Source organism: Astatotilapia calliptera, chromosome 2, assembly GCF_900246225.1.
Source record: "Astatotilapia calliptera chromosome 2, fAstCal1.2, whole genome shotgun sequence".
Lineage (NCBI taxonomy): Eukaryota > Metazoa > Chordata > Actinopteri > Cichliformes > Cichlidae > Astatotilapia > Astatotilapia calliptera.
In genome coordinates, this window is record NC_039303.1 from 23086776 (window position 1) to 23111101 (window position 24326).

Consider the following 24326-nt stretch of genomic DNA (forward strand, 5'->3'; position numbering starts at 1 on the left):
ATCATAGTCTTTTAGGAAAAATTAGACCCCCCAAAATAGGTACCACAGGGTTGCAATTAGACCCCATTCCCAGTAACTGCAGCAAGGCTTTAAGAGAAACGATCCTGCAACAAATCATACGAATCCTAAGTGCTTCACCCTCCACCCAACTTCCTCAACTGCCTCGCTACAAATCTAGCTGCTTGGTAATGACGAAGAACAAGCCACGATAGCTTTCTTTCAAAATAAGGGAACACAATTCTTTGTTCATTTTTTCAATTCCTAATTTTTTTGATAAGATTGTAAGACTACTGCACAGTATTAGTATTTCACTCATAAAACTCTAGTTACTCCTAATGGGGAAAAAATGGCTCAGAGTTGGCACAGGAGAATTAGACAAACTCCTATCACCTTACACCAGGGGTCGGCAACCCTGGGCACGCGTGCCACGGTTGGCACGCGAAGGGTTAACTGATGGCACAACCATAGCTGGACTGGCCACTGAGCATACCGGGCATTTGCTCGGTGGGCCGATGGTGATTTTTCGTTTTTATGGGCCGATGATTTTTATTTATTTATTTATTTTATAACAGTATAAACAATGAAAGGTGGTTGATTGGCCAGATGCTGGCAGATGTGTAAAAATAACTTGTTTGGTGGTGGCTATGGCGGAGCTGCCACAAGAGGCCAGGTGGATGAGGGAAAGGGGAGGCAGGAGGAGCAGAGACCCGAGGCAGCCGCCGGTCTGAGTATCAGGTGAACTGAACTTCAGGTAATAAGTTATGACCTGCAGTCTATCTGGGTCAGATATAAACCAAGTTTAGGTGGAGTTTATTTTCGTTGTGCTGACTTTTTACCCTCAGTTACAATAACTGGTACTGCGTACTAGCTAGCATGACACAGTTTCTATACAGCTGGGTGGGTGCTGTGATGTTACTGGTGAACTTTATTTTATTCATAAGGTTAGTTAGTAGAGTTGCCAACCGTCCCGTACAAACGGAATCGTCCCGTATTCAGAGAAAATATTACGCATTTCGTATTGAGCTGAAAAGGAGCACAGTTTGTCCCGGACTTCAGCTAGAATGAAAAAGACACAAAGCTGGATTTATTCTGTCTTTACGCTGCACAGCTGCCTCTTCTTCTCTCATTCAGTCATGAAACTGATCAATGATCAGCTGATCGGCTTTTCTCTCTTGTTTGTTTATCGTCCACTTTGCAGCAGCACGTTTAAGCTTGATCAGCTGTTGTTAGAATTTATTTAATATTAATTTCTAGTATCAGCTGATGTTTGCTGGATCCACAGCTGTAAAAGCTGCTGGTCATGATATCGGTTTGGTTATCTGGTGAGAGGGAAACATGAAGATGAAACCAGGAGATGTCCTTACTGAATCACCAGAGCTGAACAGGTGATGGAGAAACAGGTTTACTTTTTAGGTGACATGAATGAGTTGAAGGGAAGTTATAAACTGTTTCTGAGAGATAAATAACACCAGGATCCTTTTCTGTGTAGCTGACAGCTGGTAACTGTGCAGGGGCGGGTCTAGGAAAGTTTTGCCAGGGGGCCAGGTAGGGCATTAACAGGGGGGCACAAAGAAATACTTTTCTTTCTTATTCTCATTTAAAATGTTTCATTTTTATTAAATAATTATCTGAATCTTACAACCAATGTTTTTATCTGATGTACAACGTATAGAAATCATACATATACCAACAAGACTGTACATCACTGTCACAACAGCGTTTGTTTTCATTCAAAGGCTTTATGGCTTTAATACCTGGTGGGCCGGTCTCTGGTCAAAATGCCCGGGCCCATTTTTTGTCCCAGTCCCAGGGTGCATTAAAAAATAAATGGCTGGGCCAGCAGTGCACATCGCAAATTAGCTCGCATAGATACATTAGTTGTGCCACTTCTTAATGACCTTATCTTAGCTAACAACCCCAACTACCAGATTCAACTTGTAATTGGCTAAAAATCCCCTAGCCTACTGGTGAGAGGGGCATTGCTAGCTGTCAGTTTTTTCAGGAGATGTTGAAATTTCCACATTCTGACACTTCAAATGCCTCAGGAGCTGTCCGCTCAGTGCAGCAACTGTTAATATAGAGCGTTATTAAATTTATTGCTAATGCAATCATATGGCACATTGACTTCTGAGGGAAATTTTAGATGGCACTCGTCATCAAAAAGGTTGCCTACCCCTGCCTTACACAATATCTTCTTCCTTGGCAACGCATGGCAACTGCAGTAGCCCAAATCCAACTCAACTTATGACATTATGGGCAGAGTCTCTGGGTGAGCTATACCACACACAGCTGGTCTATAGCCTCCAGGAACTAGCCGTTTATTATTTTTTATTGATATCCACCATGGGTTAAAGTGGGTTTTGGCAGGATGGGGGAACTCAGAGATTGGCTGTAGTGGCGCAGCATGGAGAAAAAGGGTCACTTAGAAATAAGTCATATCATAATTTTTGAGATCCAGTAGATTTTTACTTTTACAGGCAGGACATTTTCTGCTACTCCAGATCGATCCAGTTCATTGTGGTAAAAGTATATGCTATGTCACCCACCACCGTGTTTCTGTCATCTTCTGCTGCACAGATACCTGCTAGTGTTTCCCTTCAAGTCACAAAAAAGACACAAAGTCCCACTGATGCTTTGCTCCTCCTCTTCTCTTTCTGTCAGTCTTTGATTCAGACACACACACACACACACACACACACACACACACACACACACACACACACACACACACACACACACACACAGAGCTGACCTATTAAAAGCTTCAGAAAAAAGAGGGCTGCCTTTGTCCTATTACTGAGTAGTGGAGCTGATGTTACTGAAGTTGGCAGCCATGGATGACTGGGAGCCACCAAGGCCTTGGTCAGCTGACATTATTCTGGCCCTCAAACATTACCCAGCCCCTGCAGCGGTGTCTACCTCTGTGTGCATGTGTGTGTGTGTGTACCTCCTGTACTATTTGTCCTTGTCCAAACTTCTGGATGGAGTTGCCATTTGCGGCTAGGTGGACAAGAGAAAAGGAGGGAGGGCCAGAAAGAGACAGAGAGAGAATAACAAAGAAGGTCGTAATCTGAGCAGATCCAAGCACTGATCCTCTTTGGTTCTCGTAGCGTGTGTACAGGGGTCACATCAAGCTTGAGCTCCAGGATAAGACGGGCAGGAAAGCAGCAGAGATACGGTATTTGGACAGGCAGTAAAGTCACCAATGACAGATTGAGAAGGATCAGCGTTATCACAAAACAGAAAAAAATATGGAAAAATAATTTGAGTTATCCATCTGTACTGTTTACGTCTCGACGTGTGTGTGCGTGCCGCTATGTCTGAGTCAAGAGCTGCATCTGCCGTGGGATTACTCGCATATCGCATATTGTGATTCATATAAAAATTGTCCGAGGTAATTTCGGTCGATCACCGACAAAACTTCGCCACAGCTGTAATGCCGGAGGTCTGATTTAAGTAAAGGCAGCAGAGATGAGCACTCCGCCTGTAGTCCGGGGATGAAGCTGAAAACCAGCAAACAGTCCAGATGGGTCAGCAGCACAGAGCCAAAGCCCTCCTTAACCTGCTGGATCAGGGAATCAGCCATGCTTCACGACTGAAAGGCAACACACACACAGTCCCCCACATAGAAAAACACTCAAATGAATGGCGACACAGGCTCTACCTGCACACAACCCTCCCATTCACAGCAGGTGTAACAAATCGGGCGGCTTTAAAAATTCTATCCACACTGCAAGTGATAAAGCCCAGCTCACTAGTTTGTCTTTGGTAACTGCTGTAAAAAATAGCAAACGCCCCGCTTTATAGATTCAATGTCATAAAAAGATCAATTTGTTTCTTTGGGAATAAACAATAATACGGTGAATGTAATATTCTTTTTTACAGACTTGTTTATTTTCATGTAGACTGGAGCATTAGAGATGCCATTATAAGGCTGTCTAAATTGGTCCACTGAGGTTTGGGCTAGCCCATAACAAGCGCGGCGTTTCTGAAGCATTTATGCAACATCGCCCAACATTACAGCTTTTAGTGTTTACTTCAGAGAATTGTTTGGTCCCTATAGATGATCAAGTGTCTCGCAAATTCATAAACCAGTCCTCTGCCAGTTACTTCTGTCTTCTCTAGTCATGTGGAACTGCGTGAAGAGGCGCAGTTTACACCCCCCCCCCCCCCCGATTCCCACTCCAAAAAGACATCCATTAACTTGTTTTGACTTTTTCATTCTATATCAGTAATTAATGGAGAGTTAGCACGCTGGCCATCCTTAAAACTTTGAAGTCGTCAGGAGCAGGTTTTGAAACTAATTCTCTCTCACGCGTTTCTAAATTGTATGATTAAGCACACTGGCTGCAGCTCTGCCTTGCTGCACCGCCGACAAGTTGGCGCGCACGTACAATGCCGGCAATTACTTTTTTATTTTTTTTTCCCCCTGAATAATTGTCAGGGAATTGAGGGGTACACAGAATAAATAAGAACATAAGTCAGGTTTAGGGCACATTGTTATCACAGCTATGCCAGTGCTGTGACTGTGAAATGGAGAATAGAGTTTCAGCGCTCTCGAAAATCGCTCTCGCCCACTGGGCCAGTGTTCCTCTAGTTCAGCTCACCCAGAGTGATATCCTCTTGCCGAGGGTAAGTGCAGGGTCCTGAAATTCCATCCTACACTGATTTACCAAAAAACATTACGCTCTGTCTTTGCTCGAGCTAAGTAGTGCCAACTCCAGCACTCCTCTAAACAACTGTGATGCTGAATTTTTATAGCACTCCAACGCAGAAGAAAATCTTTTTGTTGTTTTTTTTTGTAGTAAAACAAAACTGAGACAAGTGATAAATAAAGGAAAGGAAGAGGGGGGGGGAGACAAATTCACAAAATCTCTTTTTTGGGGGAGAAACATAAAATAACCAATCCATTATCTGAGCACCACCCCTGCTGTGTTCCCCTGATTCCTTCTAGCTATTAGCAGCTTAGGACACAAATAGATCACACAAGATATTAAAAAGCAGCAGGAATCTAACAGTTTAAAAGCTCTGTCGTAGTCCTTGCTGTGGAACAAAAACATGTCTGAATGCAGTCAAATTATTTTTCCGCTGATTCTTTCTTCTTTTTTTACGGTTATTGTTTAGTATTCATATTTTATAGTACATGTTTTTTTTATTATTAGAGAAGGAATTTTCAAAGAGAAGATGCAAGGCAACAAAGGTGATAAGCTACTCAGCTGAGCATCCACACAAACCCTGCTGGTGGTATATAAAACGTATGTAGTCTTAACTCCATTTTTATTCCTTTTCCCAAGTAAACATGACTCAAATGAATGGAAGGCATTATTTTGTGCCAGAAATATAAAAGCATCTGGTTATACAGTGGCAGTACTGAGGCAGATTTAATAACAAAACCTCAGGAGACAAATGTAATGTGGTTCATAAGAATGAAAACGTACAGATATACGACTTTATTGTATTTCCAAGCTTCGCCTTCCAAACATCAGCCACAGATTTGCGGTTGGCAGGAAATAAAACATTCTGTCAGAAGCGATCAAGGTATCAGGATGTGAGAGGGGCTGGTGGCAACAATTGTTGCCATCATTTAATTGACAGTAGCTGCGACCCTAATATTGTTAAACTCTTACACGAGTGCAAATCCTGGCACACAGTATGTTTTTATCCTTTTACACAAATGTAAAAGGAACATAAGGGAGCAGACAAAAAAATAAAATAAAATAAAATTGCTGGCTTCGGGTAGGAAAAAAGCAAGAATTCAAAACGTCCTTGAGGTTTTCGATGGACTGTGATCGTGTCCATGAAAACACTTAATACATTCATGCTCTTGCACCTCTGATTTAATGAGTATTCACATTCTGCTTCAAACTCTCTTTGGGTTTAGCTCCTTTCTGGGGTTATAAAATCCATGTTGAGGAAAATATTATACTGGCAGACATAATAAACATGAAGGCAGTTTAAGTGATTATGTCAGTGCGCCTTCACCAACTAAATCCATGAAAATCCACAAAACTAAATCCATGAAAATAACACAGGATGCAAGTGTTTGCTCTAAGATATAGTCTGAGCAGTTAAAAGCAAAGCACACACACTCCTCTAAATTGAACTTGAGCCTTCTCACATATCTTATGCTGACCTTATAGCAGATGATATTTGAGGTGATTCAGTTCGAGGCAAATTTCTAATTTAGAGTCTAATCACAGACCCGAGCTCTGCTGCCACCAAACTTCGTGGATACGACTCAGTTAGAGCTGAAGTCATTTTACTAGACATTATGTTATGTATGTTAATGCTATGTTACCCTTCCTTTTTCTTTTATATCACTGAAAATATCTTCTTTCACATCTTTTCTGCTTTTGGTGTGAAGGATTAGTAAAAAAAAACACTATATGACTTTAACGTATTTAATATATTGCACAGGGATAGTTTTAAAGAAGCTATTAACGCCTGTCTTGCAGGTTGCAGCAGGAAGAATAATTGTTCATTAGGAGCCCAGTTTAGCTCTAACATAAATTACTTTCAATCAAATAACAATCAGTTTAGTATATATGTATTTTGTGTGTCTACGATATCCATATTAGTTTGGTTTATTTGCAGTCTTTTACTTTAATATGTTAAATTGTGTCCATTCTTTGAATTACTGATAAATACTCACCTGTAGTGTGTTTGTAAATTACTAAACTTTTGAAAAAAACGTCACCAAGTTTATGAGAAACCATCAATTGATCACAATCCACACAGCATTATCGCCACAGGCGTTTTCTTGTTCTGTGCTGGCTTTTTTGGATCCCGTGTCACAATTTGTCAGTTTCTGGCCATATAAGCAGATAATATATTTACATATAACACTGTTTCACTGGCCTCACAACCTTTAGAGTTCAGCAGATGGTTTGTGTAACTATAAGTCACACATCAATTGGATAGTTTAGAGATTAGCTGACAAAAAAACCTCCTTGTAATTGCTTTGGTTGCGAGCAGATTGCTACAGTCACCCATAGTTTGTACAGAGATCCCCAACTGAAGAATGTTATCCTTCAAAGTAAAGACTGATATTAAGACATTTGAAAAGGTGCAAACTTTTATTTTTAATGGTCTCTGTTTCCAGTTTGCATCGCAGTCCTCACAGTTTGAATACCTCCCAGTGAGCAGATGGTAAGGTGAATGAGACAAGTCTGTGCCTTCCATGGATGACCATGGCAAAGCAAATTTCCAACAAGCAACCTCCTGCAACCAACTGTCAACCAGTCGGGGAATACATATTATTTCCTATCAACTGGTTGTTTCCAGGCAGTACTAGAATTTTATCATCACTGACAACATTCAAAGTTCACTCAAAACAAACAATTAAAAACTTGAAACATCCAGAAAACCTTACATTATGAACCAAATCCTCCTCCTGTGAGCAGTCTTTCCCAAACCACTCTTGGCAGCTGTTCACATATGCCAACCTTTAATTATTTGTTAAAAAATGTCAGGTTTGTTTAGGCTTTTTGTGCTCATGTGGGATTTTTGTAGCTGATAAGTAAAATATTCCACCACAGATGACCTACCACATTTCACCAAACACAGAGGTCCAGTAATATTATTAGTCCTGTACATTTTGGTGATTTTGGTGTCTCTTTTTTTGTTTTTCAAAGTTTTATTTGCTGTCCTCCACCTCTTTCTTCTGTCTGTTTCCTACATCAGAGTTAAAGAGGCTCTGCTGGAAATTATCAAGAGGCTCATGTCTTTACACAGTATGCAGACCAAGTAACAGAAAGCAGGTTCAAATCTATCAGAAGAGTGACATCGGGATGATGAGATGGATAACACGCAGTGCGATAAGGAACATTTTGCTGTCTTTCAAGAGGCTCAACAGTTATTACGTGGCGTTCCGTGCAAATAGGGCTATATTCTTAAATCAATGTTGAGCGACAGCAGGGTAAAGAAAACAGAGAAGTGGACTTAAAGATTAGACCGCTCTGCCTAGATACAACCGCACAAACACGGTGAACGTGAAGTGCCCTTATTATGCACAGTGTCACACCGCACCGCGAGCTCCATCAGGGCTTGACACTTATAGAAACAAAAGAACTCTTGAGACGCGACAACATGTGGTAATAATAAAAAACCGAGGCATTAACCTTAAGTGCGAATGTTCTGTGCAGGAGTTGCAAATATAACTGGCAAAGTCGAACACGCCAAGATCACATTTTTAGAAGACACATTCACACACACAAAAGTCTCAGAGGGCATTTTCAAGTCCAATAACATCATTACATCCATTCGTGTTATTACTATTCACATGAGTGAATAGTAATAACATCAAATATGAATATGGTGTAGACAAGTCATCTGTGTGTGAGTGTGCGTGTGTATAATGTGTGTATGCGGGTTATGAGATTAGAATCATCCAGGACATTCATCTATTCTGTTGCTGGTGAGGCGATTGAGTGGGGCTGGGTGATATGATGGCACTTTCACAAAGGATTACATTACTCTCTTTCATCCCCTTCATGCAGTACTATTTTGCTCTCCCAAATCTTTGCATTTGATAATGGACACTCCTTATGTTATGAATTAAGCTGGTGCTATATAAAGGATTAACACCCAAAGAGATAAAACACACAATCGTCTGCGAGTATATGTTCACGTTAGATACGTATGCTTCTCTTTTGCCAACTTGCATTAATCCACCACTCCAAATTGCCTTCACATGCACATGCGACGTAATGCAAACAGGGCTGCTGTTGCATTTTCGGTGGCAGATCAGTTTTAATTATAGCTGGGAGTAATAAAAAAAGTAATAACCTCATTTAAACTCAGGTTGCAAGTTAAATGCTTCCAATCTTCAACTTCTCGAGCTATGCAACTGACTCCAAACTCCTTAAAGTCGACACCAAGAGGACAGAATGCAGTTCAGATTGAACCAATTAGTCTTTACTGACTTCTTAATTTAAATAATGAAAGTTGGTTTAATAGCTCTGTAAACTGCTATCCGGTTGTTCAGTGATGACGCGACGAATCCTACTTCCGGGTCTAAAGTAGTCTGCGTTTAATATGGCTTTTGTGTTGTTAACATGTTTAATGTTATGTATTTTCTTCTATTTGATCTCAAAAAGCTCCTAAAACAGTCAGTGATCACTGTTGACCTCCCTCGGCTATTATTACCGCTAATCATTTATTTAAGCTCAGTTTTTAAAACCTTAGGATGTAACTACAGCCCAGCCCATGCAGCAGTATATGAATGACTAACCTCGTATTGTGGATGGATTATCTCAGTTGTTCTCCTGGCTGAAGTTTGGTCCTTGTACAGCATCCTGCCATGCGATTACATTTGTTCCTGACCACCGAGAACACTCACGTTAACTTTTATCGAGTGGAAAAAAAGTTATCTTGTTTATATTATGCTAACATAGCTGTGTCGCTAGCGGTCACGTAGCACATCATTATATACCAGCTAGCCCAACTTCAGTAACCCTACAAACGTCACTGCTGTTTAGTTTTCTGTCTTCATTTATGCTGGAAGTGATAGCAGAGCTGTACGTTTTAATTTGTTTCCAAAACCCCGCAGTCAGGACATGCTATATTGTATTTAGATAGAAGCTAGCGAGCTAACTCCCTGCTAACTTCTAACTCCGATGTCATAAATTCCGTTTTCATGGATGCCTGGATGTTAAACTCAATTGTTACACCTGGTAGAGCAGAACACTGATCATTTTATTAAAGATGAAAGACTTTAGACAGTTTTTCAACTCTCAGTAATGCCATAGTGATCGTTTGATATATGGACCTGAAGCGGAGTTTAGACCCAGACACGACTAGTGACGTCAGACTGAACAATCGGATACTAATAATGGCTTCATGTTTTGTATTTTAGCAAAGCAAGAAGCTTTACTAAAAAGCATGCTTCTCACCACCGCTAACCACAAGTCGGACCATGGTGGATAAGACTAACATTAATGATAAAAATATAGAACATTTTTACTGATTATAGTGCAACAACAATAGCTTATAAATCGAGACTCGCTATACATAAGGTACACCTATGTGGGTAGACATCAATTACATTCCCACACTTAGAGAGAAAAATTTCTCCTGATTCTGATTTACTTTTAAAAACTGTACCTGACAGCACATGCAAACATATATCAGCTTTTTCTAACTTTCCCCCCCCCCAAACTGCAGCCTGTTCTACAATCTTCTCTCACTTAAACAATTTCAAATAAAGTGCTTTAACCAAAACTGAACTGAAAATGAGCTGCTGTACACCGACCTTGATCTATTTTTACCTTACCACCTTAACAAAAGCAGGAGAAATAGACTTATGTAACAAAACAAATGTCAGGGACTTATATATACATACTGATAAAAATGATGTATGTAAATTCACCAGATAACAGGACATTGACCGTTTCCCCCTTTTTTGTTCGTCTCCATAATTTCCCTCGTAACTGCTTTGATCCTTTCCAGATGGCTTTTAGCTTTAGCCACTTTGTCTTCTTTTGATTTAATAGTCTGACTACGGTAGTTTTTTGCTATGAACGTTTTCATAGCTTACTCTGGTGGACTTAGCTAATGACACTTTAGCGTGAAGCTGTGACTATTTGCTTGCGCATGCATGAAATAGATCCACTCATAATTGAACATTATGAATGGCTGTTCACTGGTAAGGGATGATAATGCTAAAAATGGGCAGACTCCGGTCCCTGTCTGCTCCATCGGTGTAGTCTTGGATAAAAAGCTAACCACAATTTACAAAGCTAATGGTCAAAAGCTTTGGTGTTAGATGCTAATTTTATCCTGAATTTGTTCAAGTCTTCCTGTCTTGCTAGAAACATTTAATTACATGATTACATGACAGTGTGTTTCTACAAAACTCATATCCCCACCCCCACCAATGCCCACCCTCCCATCCAGTCCCAGGAAAGAAGATGGACTGCATTCGCAGCTATACTCAATCAGTGATACAGAGACATAGCCAGCTCTGTGTCTTTGTTACTATGTAAAGAGGCAGAGAAGCAGAAATGACAAAAGCATAGGAATCTAAGCTACAGTTGTCTGTAAATGCTCTCCATTACAATAAATGACTTCATTAAAATAAAGATGTGTTCAACCACCCTCTGTGTTTCAATGAGTACAACTGCGGAACAATTTGTTGAAGTGCGCTCAAGTAATGGAGCTTCGGATGCAGCCCGTTGTATTTACACTTATCCTCTCAATGTGCTGGCCCAGGACTGCCAAAAAGTATTTGTACCTGTGCAGAGCACCTGAATATGCACACTTATGTACATAGACACAACTGTATCGCACAAAGAGGGCCAGATCCTGCCTTTCTCTGTGCTTATTAAGACATTGAAGCTGTTAGCACCTAGCAGCACTAATCCTATAGCCTTATGCTCACTGTTAGTGGAGCCAAATGGCCTTATACAGAGCAGCTCGCACTCTTTCTCTCCCTCCCTTTTCTGACTCTCTTTCTCCCTGTGTGAGTGTGAGCATCTGTGACTGTTTGTGATGAATGGACAAGGCAAAAGAGGAGAGGGGTGAATGTGAGACATTGCACCACTGAGGCCAGTGAGAATAGAGGGGGAAAAGACAGAATGAACAAGGCAGGCAGAGACGAAAAAAAAGAGGATATGGGTGTATATGGGAGTGTGATTTTGTGTGAATACATCCGTCTGGATGCTAGGTGGAGAGGGTCGGGGAAGGGGAAGGTAGGGTAGTTGCACATGAATTGCATACAAACACAACTACATGCACTCTGGCCCAGCGTTTATGTCCAGCTTGTTAAGCATGCAGAGTGTGCGCGTGTTTACACCTGTGTGTGTTTGCTGTGCCGTGCGCACGCCCGCACGTGTGTGCGTCCAGGCATGTGCAAGGCCGAGCTAGGTTAAACTTGTATTCGTGAAGTGTTCCCAGAAGAGATTAATCATCCTGTGCTGGAATGCAGCATCGCGGTCATATATCATCACCTGACCTCTCTCTCTCTCTGTCTCTCTCTCTGTCTCCCTCACGTAGCAGTGGAGTCAGGGTAAAAGGAGTGTCATTGCATATCTGCAGTAAACAAACAGCCGAATGCTTTGACAGAAGTGGGAAAGGTAGGAAACTGCGCTAATTATCAAATACCAGTGTTCAGCATCAATCAGATGTTACAGAAACCTGTTAAGGTCAGAACCGTTTAAAAAAAAGAGAGGTAAAAAGAAGACAATGCGAGCTACAAATGGGAGAAGAAACTAGCAAAAAAAAAAAGAAAAAAAAAAGAGGAAAATGCTGGCCTTCAGCTGCCTCTGCTGGAGACACGCAGAAGCAGATGGATGCTCTAAAAGTCTTTATTTTAAACAGAATCAGAGCCACTTTAGCTAACTCCAACAAAAATGCTAAAGATGCCAGCCTCATCTCATTGCAGTAACCACAAGAGCATCACTACTGTGGACTAATTTGGGTTTGACTTGGCTGTATAGTCATGCAATATATACTGTCTATGCTGGGAAGCATTAATAAATGCCTTTAAATACTTCCACAAATTCCTAAACCACAGAAACTGTAACACATTGTGTGTGTGTGTGTTTTTATTGTTAATCCTGCATCCCAAAAATATAGATATATATAGCACAAGGTCTGAATGACCACTTCTTTGAAAGGCATTATTTTTGCATATATTTTCAGCATACCCTGCCTTGGCCTATGCATAAGTGAAACGTTTTCCTGGAAGACCCCTTTTTTAAGGAATCAAAGACTGAATGGCTGACTGGTTATTTGTTAAGACAGCCAAGACATCTGAAGAAATGATTTCCAGTAATTGTATCCAGATGACTTCTCTCTTTTTTTTTACAGCACTACATGAAAGCAGTGTAAACCATGTATAACTTCATAATTCTGCAAATGTACCTACACACTGTGAAATCTTGACCTTCAGATGGATTGCAGCTTAATTCAGAAAATGCTTTTGGTGCGTTTAACATTTTTTTTAAAGTGCACTTATGCTTGCGATAGCCAGTCCATTTTTTCTTTTTTTTTTTGGAGTAGGGACTTAGGTGAGGACAACGTGTGCTTCCAGCTGGTGCTTAAACATTCAAGGGTGGACGGGAGGTAGAAGATGCTGCTCAACAAATGTTCTCATCAAACCTTTACATCTTCCCACAGTGAGAACAGGAGGCCAGCCATAAGTCAATGCTATTCTGTGCGAGCTGCAATGCATGTGGAAGAAAGGACCTTTTACTTAGTTGTGTTCAGCAATAGGAAATTGATTCTTTAATATTAAAAATTCAACAGCTGAGTTTCATTACTTTTCTGAGTCTATCCCCTTTCCCTTGTGGAGTGGGAAAATATAACAGTTTATTAAATTACTTCTCTGAAAAGTCTCTGGGGATGCCATCTTAACTCCCATCCTCCTTCACAAGGCCATTTTAGACTGTAACTAGACATGTCTGCTTAGAAAGAGAGACAGAGAGAGGCAGAGAGAACATGGATAGATGGTATACTAAATATACAGATTCCACTGACTGCCACAAAGAGTTTGTAGTTATTTCACTGGCCAAGGAAAGGCATGGAATTGAATGATCCCACATATTAAGGGAAGGGATTATTGTCAACTGACTGGTCTGAAACTGTGTGCATGTCCGTTGCTTAGCTATATCAGTGCTATCATGCAGTTATTAGAGAACATAGATGACATGTTAAAGATAAAACCTGAATGCTTGATTCCTATAGTAAGGCTATTCACTCATTCCACGTGTGCCCTGAAGGAAATGGTCACTGCAAACCAATACAAAGTTCTTCTGATTGACCACTTTTATCCTATATGGGAATGCTGATGGAAGTGATCTTATTCAGAATGGCAATGATCCCATGCACAGGTGCCAGGGGGTCCCAGAATGAGTTGGTGAGTAAAGTCTTTATATCCCAGTCCACTTAAACACTTGTGGAACTGTTTTGGACTGACACATTAAATGATAATCTCCACCAGTGGAATTAACACACAAAATAAGGGAATATTTTTGGGCAGGATAATTTGCCATCCCCCCAGTAGAATTCCAGAGACTTGGAGGATAAATCCCAAAGCATACTGAAGCTGTTCTAATGGCACATGGTGGCTGAGCACCTTACCCTTTACTGCCTTAATGCTGATTTTCCTCTTGAAGTTGTCCTCAGTCTCTACATGTTTGACCAGACAAGGTTAAAGCGGATACCTGTCTAATCCCCACAATATTCAATAGTTCCTGGGTCAGAGGGCTTTACGAAAGTTCACTCTTACAAAAGATCCTTAAGTATCATCAATGAATGCTGTTAATACACTTCCTGATCTAAGGAGCAATGGGGTCAGGCCTTAATGACTCTGTAAGTCTAAGTAATAAAGGCAGTATATTTGAGCATGACTCAACCGGTCACAATGTCTTCTTAAAGGCAGATAAGGACTTTCCCACTATTAACTCCACTCCTCGGGAACAGAAGGAAATAATTTTAGTAACTTGTTAAAAAGAAAAAAGACTGTCTACACTGAGAAAGAAAACCCTGAACTGTTAAACAAAGACCAACAGACGAAGGATGTTATTTCTTGGTGACTTCAATTAAGTTTCCTCTGCGAAAGTTAGCCATGAAATTCAGTTTCATTCGTTTCCAATAAGGTGCATGTTCAGCTGTACCATGACTTCTTTGCAAAAAGATCAGCCTTCAGCCCGTTTCATACACAGTGCTGTAGGTGTCATTTTCACTGACGGATGACTGACAGTGCTCGCCTTCGCTGAAACATCAACATGAACGCTGAGCACCTAAATGAGTGAACACATCACTCACTGGTCAGCGGCCTTTGTTTCTGTGTGTTCCAAATTTCACCCACATCATCCGCTGAAACTGATGGTCTTACACAGCCTTGTTATTTATGAAAGGCTCGGTACCAGCCGTTGTCCACATGCAAGCAGGCGCATGTGCTTGGCTGCACTTCAATGCAGGGAGGAAGCTCATCACAAAGCGCCATGAGTCCATGAGAGGGATGAGTTAAAACCAGTCGGTCAGCTGTCAGACAGATGTAGTAAATATTATCCCACTCTGCCATCACTTCCAACACAAAAACCCACAGGATCCATGAGCATGGTAATCCAAGATGAAGGCTGCTCTCTACGAGCGTCACTTTCTCCAAAGCACAGCTAATGCTGGGTGTCACACACCGCACACATGCAAACACACACGCATACGCTCTCATCATGTAATGCTTAGCGGTGTAGTCTGAGCAACACACACACACACACACACACACACACATAAAAAAACCCGTCAAATAAAATCACAGGCCACAAAGGCTTCTGAGGAGTGTCCAAATCCCAGATGAACGATGAGTTTATGGTTTTCAAATTTCTTGTACGTTTAGGAAAAATCACAGAAGATCAACACAACACAAATCTCAGACTATTATGCATTTTAAAATTTTATTCATGTTACGTTGGGATCTAAGTATTGGCTGCTCCGTCATCTTCTCCTATTATATGTTTTTTTTCGTGGCTATTTTAAGAATCCTTGTTGCGATAAAGAGCTATCCAATGCTCTACGTTAATGTGATCTCTCTTTTTCCACTGAAAAATGCTAGATAATAGGGAGCAACAGCCATGTGCGTCATGGCCTTTTAGAGAGATGCTAAGATGATATGTTGAGTCAGTGTTTTGGTTCAATTTGATGGGACTACTGGAAGCACAGACATTAAGGAGGACTGTTAATTGAGGCGCTCTTGTAAAAAGTGCTTCAACATAAAAAATTTAACTGCACTGGCAGATTCGTCACACGTAAAGTGGTACCAAACGTAATTGAATTCAGTCTTGTAATCACATCAGGAGGTTACTAATAATAATAATAATACTAATACTAATAATGATTTTAGCTTTCCTTTTATGAACTCCAGCCTTAAAATATCTCAACAGAAAGCCACTGGATATGTCATCTTCTATTGTTTTTTTCACACTCTGTGGTTTCTTACTCATCTACCCACCAATTAATCAATTACTGCAATTAATATAATTTTCTCCTTCATCAGCAAGCCTTTGTAATTTTAGCCTCTCAAAAACCCACAGCATGCTATTCCTACCTATGCCTTGGCAAGCTCTTGAAAGGAGGACAATTAATGTTGAAAGTTGAAATGTTGAAATATAACACAAAGAGGACAATCGAGCATGAATGGATCAAAGTGAGGCCTCGCCAGACGAGGCAGGAAAAAGGAAGGGGGGATAGTATGGAAGCATAACTGGTTAACTGAGTCTGTCCTTATAAAAGCCTTTCCGACACGGTTGTATGTCATGCTGCCCAAACTCTACTGTGTAGGAGGCCAAACAGGGCAGTATCATAGGAATGAGCCCATTCCTGCAGCAGTTTCTCTATCTGGATGTGGATTTATGACACTGAGATGATTGTATATTTGGCTCTAAAAAAAAAAAAGCAAAAAAAGCCCTGAGCTTGTGAAATAACTGGGAGGGTGGAAGGCCGGGCGGACCTGCCTCTAATAGAGCTGTGCCACCAAGCTTAGTATTTTCTATTTACTAGCACGTCCTGACAATTACAGCAACAGTGTAAACATAATCACCCTCTCTGCATATTCTGACAGAAGGAACATCCTTTTCACCTACCTCTACTCTCTCTAAAGGTCAGTGTTCTTAGTTAATCAGCAGTGACAAGAGGCTATTTGTCCTCTGTTACTACTTATCCTGTTCTTTCCCAAATTATAAAGTGCTATAGTCTAATGTACTGTAGAGCAGCAATAATTGCTAATATATATATATATATATATATATATATATATATATATTAACATCACAAATTGTTCCGAACCTTATACGACCAGATTGTTATAACAGGAAAAGAAGTGGATGCTTCAAGATACAACTGTGTGTAGATTATCTGGGTGTGATTGCTCAATTCATTCTTCCAAGCATCTTAAAAATAAATGAAGACCTAAACTTGGAATCCCAAATTGAACCCTGTGGATTTAAGTTATTTAAAAACTTGCTGATGTTGCTATGGTTGCGCTGTCAGAAACAACAGTGCTTAGCAGTTCACACCCTGTCGAAATGGCCAGGTAAAGGGAAAAAATGTTAACACCAAGCAGCAAATGGCTGTTTCCAAAACCAAGCCAGTCAACACATGAAATCATGCGAAAGCCTTCAAATAAGAGGCACTTTACTGCTCTCAGGTAATTATACCTGAGAGACATGTAAGCAGCTTTTTTCCTGTGACATCAATTAACATGGTGCAATGTAGTTCTAGTTGATAGGAATTAAAACAAAGGAAACAATGGTAACTGGTTTGTGTTTAAAAGGGATTTTTGGCTCTAAATCGGCAACAAAATTGCACTGGCCTAGTCACAACTATTCAGCTACTATGCTGGTTCATTTTCCAACACTAAGTAAGCTCTGAACTGGTTGGGGAGGACAAAATGTATCAACCAGGCTTTCAGTACCTCTACGGGTTCACACCTGTAAAGTGAAATCGAACCTTTGAGATTTTCTTATGCGCTTTCCATCTGTGACTGTGGACAGTCCTGCACAGTGTGGGATAACACACAGCACAGAGGTCAGACTGGATATCGCTGACCTCCGAACAGCCCCGCAGCCCCCAAAATGCGCGTGTGCCTGCTGACATGCACATGCATTAGGGTTATTGTGTGAAGCCTTCAGTCTTTTAATCCCCTAATCTGCTGAACCCTGGAAATCACTTGCAGTCATCTGTCAGCCAGGTCAGAGTGGGCCACAGGACTCAACAGATTCGCACACGAGTGCACACGTACACACAGCCAAACACACACGCACACACACAGACACACACACACTTTCTCTATGCTAGTCATTTATTCAACAAGGCCAGCCTCATTGCAGGCTAATGAAGATTGATGCTCCTCTTTCCAGGACTCACAGGTGTTTCAGTGAAATGTATGTATAAATATATAACCCATATAGAGCACTGTGAAAAAGAAGAGAGATTAACAGAAAGATCGTGCCCAACAACATCTATGTGTGATTTAACAAATAAAAAGCCATATTTATGTAGAAGTCAACCTGCAGAATATCTGCATGGCAACAGCACTGACTTAATCTTGATGATTAGTTGTGAAGGGACGGCAAGGACATGGACTCAGGGAACCTGTAGTGCTCAGACCCTTAAGTCAACTCTATGCATCTCAGGCCTATTTGTGCATGTGTGTGTGTCATCATGCCAAATAGGACACCGTCAAGGCTAGTCTGGAGATTGCGGTTGACACATCCTGCTGCTCTCCGGCGTGAGCGCCTATTAGCACTTAAGACCGAGTCTCACTATATGCACACACAAACACGGCAAACTGGCCGTGATTACACCTGGCAGGTCAAACACTGTGGCAAACAGCTGAGCCTGTGCACTCGTCCTTGCGAGCGAACCAGACAAATGGCGAGAGAGAGCAACATATGCACTTGTTTCCATATGCATGCATTTAAAAGTGTGTCAGAAGTGATCCCACGCAAATCTGAGGGCTTTGCTTCCTTTTTGATTTCTACGCCCCTGTCAAAAGCTCAAGATGGAGGAATGGAAAGCGGGAGAGAGATCAAAGAGCGTCAGAAATCACACAGACGCAGGCGGGCTTGAAGAGAGCTAAAAAGGTGGAGGAGGAGATAGCAGGGCCGCAGAGAGAAACTGTACCAGTTAGATTGAAGTGTGAATCTCAACAGTGCGTCTCATCACCAAGATCTTCTCGGCATGTGTGTGTGTGTGTGTCTGCGTGTGTGTTTCATGTCATAAGGTGCCGATGACTGCCAGGCTCTGGGATATACAGCTGGTGTGTGGGCCTCATATCCCTCGCCACCCTGCTTGATACACAACTGACTTTAAAAGTTTTCCTTATTCATCCTTAAACTTTGTGCCTGAAATCCTTAACTAAAAGTCTCACTCATGCTCATTCCTGTGTGTCCTACACTGTTATGTTCTGCTGCAGCTTGAAGGGGGGCAGCTATCCTGTGCATGAGCACATCACCAAAAACAGCAGCAGAAGAAGAAAGCTCACACTTCCTCTGCCCTCACCTCTGATATAATACCAAGCAAGCAGAATAAATATGAATGAAAAAAGCTGAATAAAGTGCAGTGCACAAGACAGAAGAGAGGAATGCATCGTTGCTGCCGTCCCGAGGAGGGGAGGCAAGAGGCAATGACAAGTCAAGCAGCCAATTAAAGCCCTCCAGCAGCTCCATGTTTGTTATTATGAACTGAAAGCGTGATTTTGGTTTCTTTTCGAAGGGCACTCACTTAGGTTACTTTCTCATGCACGTTACGGGGATCGCTGAAAAGAGGATGCTGCGCTGCGGCAGCCATAAACGCGTCGGACAGGAGCTCTTCATCACGAGTCACGGCGGGGTCTCGCAGTCCACCCTGACTCTTTTAGGGTTAATACATTTCTTTAAAAAAATATGCAGCGCAGAATCGCCATGTGGAAACCTCTCACGCCACAAAAAGTCCACCGCAATTAATAAGGTCATTATTGACGGGACTATATTTTTTGGACGTCTCTACGCATGGCACGTGAACGACACTGCAGTCGCGGGAGATGACCCCGATCACCAATGTCAGCCAAGCGTCAAGGGCTCGCATGAGGACTACAGAATGATATTCGGATAAAAGGCACCTCAATGTCATCGCTCTGCGCTGCCCTCCTCCCCTTCCTACTTGCCACAAGATATGACTGTGCATGTCACACACACACACACACACACACACACACGTGCTGCTCGGTCACAGAAGCTGGCGGGTTAATCAGCAGCATCGTTTCCACAGGAATACATTGCAAAATATCACGTACCTGTTTATAGTTACGTGCGGCACTCACTGCATAATCCTCCTTCTTCAACTTGAACTTTTTCCTTCCCTCCAACCGAACCAGCCCGAAGCTACTTGACACTTGTTTATTGCATGCTTCTCTCTCGCTCTTTTTTCTTGTTTTGTTTGTTTGTTTTTGCCCTGACTATCCTGTCAAGCCGCTATTGAACGCGAAGTGAGATGACAGCACGAGGGGATGAGCTGATAGAGAGGGCAGGCAAGGAGCCTCCAGTTCAGCATCTCACCAAAATCGTGGAATCAAACGGAACCATCCGTTCAGCGCTGGTGGTCGTTACAGGCAAACAGTGCTGACTGGCAAAAAAAGGGGGGGAAAAGAAAAAAAGCAAACCCCCAAAATGGACCAAAACCGGATGAATACGGCTGTGCGCAAACGGCACGTCTTCCGTTGCTTCTCTTCGGACCCGAGAAACGGCGGGGCGAGCGGGCATGCTCTGAACACTGAACCACGGCCGATCGGTAAAGGCTGCGCGCAGCGGCACCCAGGGAGCGACCATTCACACACACGGTATAGAGAAATGACCGTGGCTCGCGGAGCGCGCGTTCACGGCCCAGCCAAAGTCAGTGGTCATTATCAGCGCATGCCGAAGAGTAATCCACAGTAGGCTGTTACAGCCACAGCTGCAGCACTACGAGATGAGATGCAGGGGATCAGCAGTGACAGCGATTAAACCATCTGAATCCCAAATGTTGAACTATGCTATGTTGAATAGCAGATCACAATTGAGGGCACTTCCTCTATTAATCTAAATCTATTTACATATTATTGTCACTTTAAAACATATTTAACATGGTGTAGGATTTATTCGAAAAATGCATATTCCACTCAGTATTAATATATGATTACTTGAGGACATAATGGGACAATTTCACGAGAGGCAGCGGCAGCAGCTACATTGCCACATGTATTTACAGCCTAACAAGCAAAAATTGAATCTCAGTGCATTTTTCAGGAAACTTACACATGCCCGCTTTTGGTGTTAGTGCCTTCTTTCCAGGGCCTGGTGCTCATTACAGTGGTCCTCAAGCATCTCTTTTTAAACAGTGCACCCACTGCACTGCAGGCTACTGTTCACATTAGCACACTGCCTAATGGGCTTTCTCCGTATTAGCAGCAATAGAAAGGTGCAATAATAGAAGCATGCAATTATGCACCATAACTAGGGAAAACATTGTTAACAGTTACCCTATTGCCTCTCACTCTCCGAGCTGTAAATGCATATTTCCCAATGGAGGTATGATAATAACGCCTGCTTATTTGAAAACACCTTGTAAGGAGAACCTTGTGGCTCTTTTGATAAAGATTTCATTTCAGAGGCATTTTTATGCATAACTGGGGATTGGCAGGGGACATAAACCTCCCACTTTCTGCTTTATTTATTTATTTATTTTACTCTTTCATTTTCTTCTTGTTTTTTGGCTTTGGCAATCCATCAACCTGCACACAACTGGTATATTGATTGGGACAAAGGTGTCCACTTATAGCGTAAGTAAAATTTAACAAAACTGCAAATGGGTTTGAATTCACAGATGGCTTGGTTGAATTCAGAGCGAAGGGTAAAAGGAACGAGGAAGGAATCACTGGATCTCTAGTGGGTAACACAGGTGCAGTACAAGATGAAAAATGCAGATGAGGGTAGGACGGCGTACTGAACCATTTTAAAGTCCCCAAGTGATAACCTAAAAAAAAAAAAAAAAAATAGAAAGCTTTGACTTGGGCTCATGGTACCCATTCTTAATCATGCAGGTGCAGCTTTGTCCAGGGATTTTTATTTGTCTCATACTGTCCAATGTGGAGTTTTGTTTTCTTGAGGCTAATGAGCTTAGCTACATTAAGATATAGCAAGGCAGCACTAGTTTGTTGACAACAGTGTATGATTGCTTTCTATGGTTGCATCCACATCTTTGTTTCTTTAAAGTAAAAGACACAAACCAGAAGACCACATATTATCATAATGGTAAAAAAAAAAACCCCAAAAAAACACAGAGGCACACCCCCACCTTTCCTTCTGATTTTGCAGGGTGTTAGTGTGGACTTAAAAGCAGTGATGTCAGCAGTATTAAATCAGTCCTTTCTATCCATCTGCACTTAAGTCCTTGCATATGGACACACCTAGAGATTAGCCCTAATATGTCCTATAATAGGCCAACACTTAGCCAGCGAGATGCAGAGACTGGCCAGTGAATAAACCCCAGATTAGATCAACCAGAAGCTAAAACCACACACTTGCTCACGAGCATTTTGCTCATGGTTTTTCTTTTTAATTCGAGCTTCTGCTTACGGCCCTGCCACAAAGCAGGATCAGTTGTGGAAATCCTCCATCCTCTTGTCTTTACTCGCTTCCAATTTTCTGTCAGTATTAAGTAAATTGGTCTTCCCCTACAAATCCAAACAATGAAGAGATATTGTTTCTAGTTTCTGAGTAAGCTAGTTTTTAAGTATTGTTGTTTTTTTAGTTAGTATTTAAAGTTGCACAAAATAAGTTAGTGTGAAAACCCGATTCTCGGTGGTTGTCTTGCCTAACTCTCGCCACGTAAACATCCTCCCTCATTTGGCCGCTCTCACACGTGTACGTATGCATACAGAGACATAAACACAGACAAGTTTGTGCAGCTCCTTTGCATATATACTCAACCTTAACCTCAACGTGACTAACCCCAAGCCTTCATCTCACTCCTAACTGTGACCCACATTCAATCTTAATGCTTTGCTGATAATGTCACAACTTCTGCCAAAAGGACCTCACTCCTGCACTCTAAAACACAAGCGTGAGCCTCGCATAGATTGACACAGACACAAACAAACACAGGCTACACTTGGCAACAAAACAACGGGCAATTAATCAAACACCTGTTGACGAAGCATGAATTAAGCCCGCAGAAATGCTAATTTTAGCAAATTGTCACGAACGACCTAAAAATAAATGCTAATTGTACCTAACATCTGTGTTTAATTGGCCATGATTATGAAAATTATTAAGAGTCTCACATTAGCAGCAGACAAGAGGCCAGACTGTCCATCCATTTATTAATTAAAAAAATGTTTAAAAATGTTTATTCTAATGTTATTCTAATGTAGACTATCTGAGATTAAATGGGACGAGATGTGTGGGTCCTTCTCAGGAAGGTTGGTGATCAATCCTAGAACGCGCACAAAGCAACAGTGTGTAGTGCATGCAGACACTGAGAAAGGCCTCAGCCACCCAGAAACTCCTTCTTTAATCTAAGACTAGTTAATGCCTTGCACACTTGCTGCAAACTGCCATCCTTAATCTCAAAAGGGGGTTGCACTGCATTTCCTAGCCTTTTCGGTACCTAGCCTTCTGTCCCATCCTTCTGCTTTACCCCGTAATTAGAAACAGTGAGGCACACAATCTGACCCGTGGATGAATGTGTTGCTTGAGACTTGCTCAAATGAGGAAAAAAATAATCCCGAGGCCAGTTGTCACATGCTATACGTGTAGATGAGTTAGTTGACCTTTCCCTATCATGAGCCAATATTAGCACAGGCTATTACAACCTATCAAAACTTAATGCTTATAGCCAATGCCCAGGGTCCATGAGCCTTACAGCGCTCTGACTGTGAATTGTGTTCCTAATGCTATCTCTGCTATTACAGACTGCATAGTGTCAGGGGTTCTATTTAACCTTGTGCAATGAGTTCTGTCCAATAGATATATCACCATCAGTCACATCTACATCCATAAGGGTTAACTCTCAATACGAACTGCACGTGAAAACGTGTGCCTTACAAACACAATGAAGAAGATGCATTGCACTGTTAATTATATAATCAATCTGATTAATTTTCAAAATGCAAATGAGCTAATTAAAGGACCTGAACTTATAGAATTACCACTGATTAGCTGGCTAAGCACTATTCCTGCCCTCTGGATAGACCCTTATTAAGCTATATTAACTGTGCCTTTCTCGATACAGCAGTAATATAGCTCATAAGTTATAACTATTCAAAACAGCATGAAAAGGATGAAGAAAACCTGATGGGCTCTGAGTTAACAAATATGAGAAAAAAGCAGCAGTAATGGGTGTTAGACACACAGTTTCTTTATCCAATTTGCGCTCAGAATAACCTTTGCTGCACAAAATAAAGCTGGTTATTAAAGTCCATATTAACAGGCTTTTGGGCATTCCTTTCAGTCTGTTTCTCCAGCGCCTGTCTATTTGTTTGTCTCTTCAGTAACAAAAGGCTGTGACTTTGCATTTCTGCTCCCAACCATTTCTCTTTTTCTCTCATCTCACCCTCAATACCGCAAGTGCCACTGGGAGCTGGCTGATGTGAGGCAGTAACAGGTACATCGGGGACTTGGAGAGAATGGAAAGGAGCCCGTTCGGATTGGCACACAAGTCTGCTGTAATTACGTCGAGTAGCGGGGGGGTGCAAATGAGCATATACTGTGTATTTGAGGGGCAGGCTATGCTGTTTTATGTTTGCATGTTTCATTATGTCCATGTGTGCACACATGTCTGCACATTCAAATGCGTGCCGGCGTGTTTTC

At 41.6% G+C, this 24326-nt stretch overlaps 1 protein-coding gene across 9 annotated transcripts in view; it reads right to left on the reverse strand.

Moving 5' to 3' along the window:
• The window catches only part of tenm2a (teneurin transmembrane protein 2a), a 230994-nt gene extending 208155 nt beyond the window's left edge, over positions 1 to 22839 (reverse strand). For all 9 annotated transcript variants that reach the window (XM_026188681.1, XM_026188674.1, XM_026188666.1 and 6 more), the window contains exon 1: positions 19775 to 22839. The gene's annotated coding sequence lies outside the window, so the exon portion shown is untranslated. The remainder of the gene's footprint in view (positions 1 to 19774) is intronic.
• Between the last annotated feature and the right edge of the window lie 1487 nt (positions 22840 to 24326).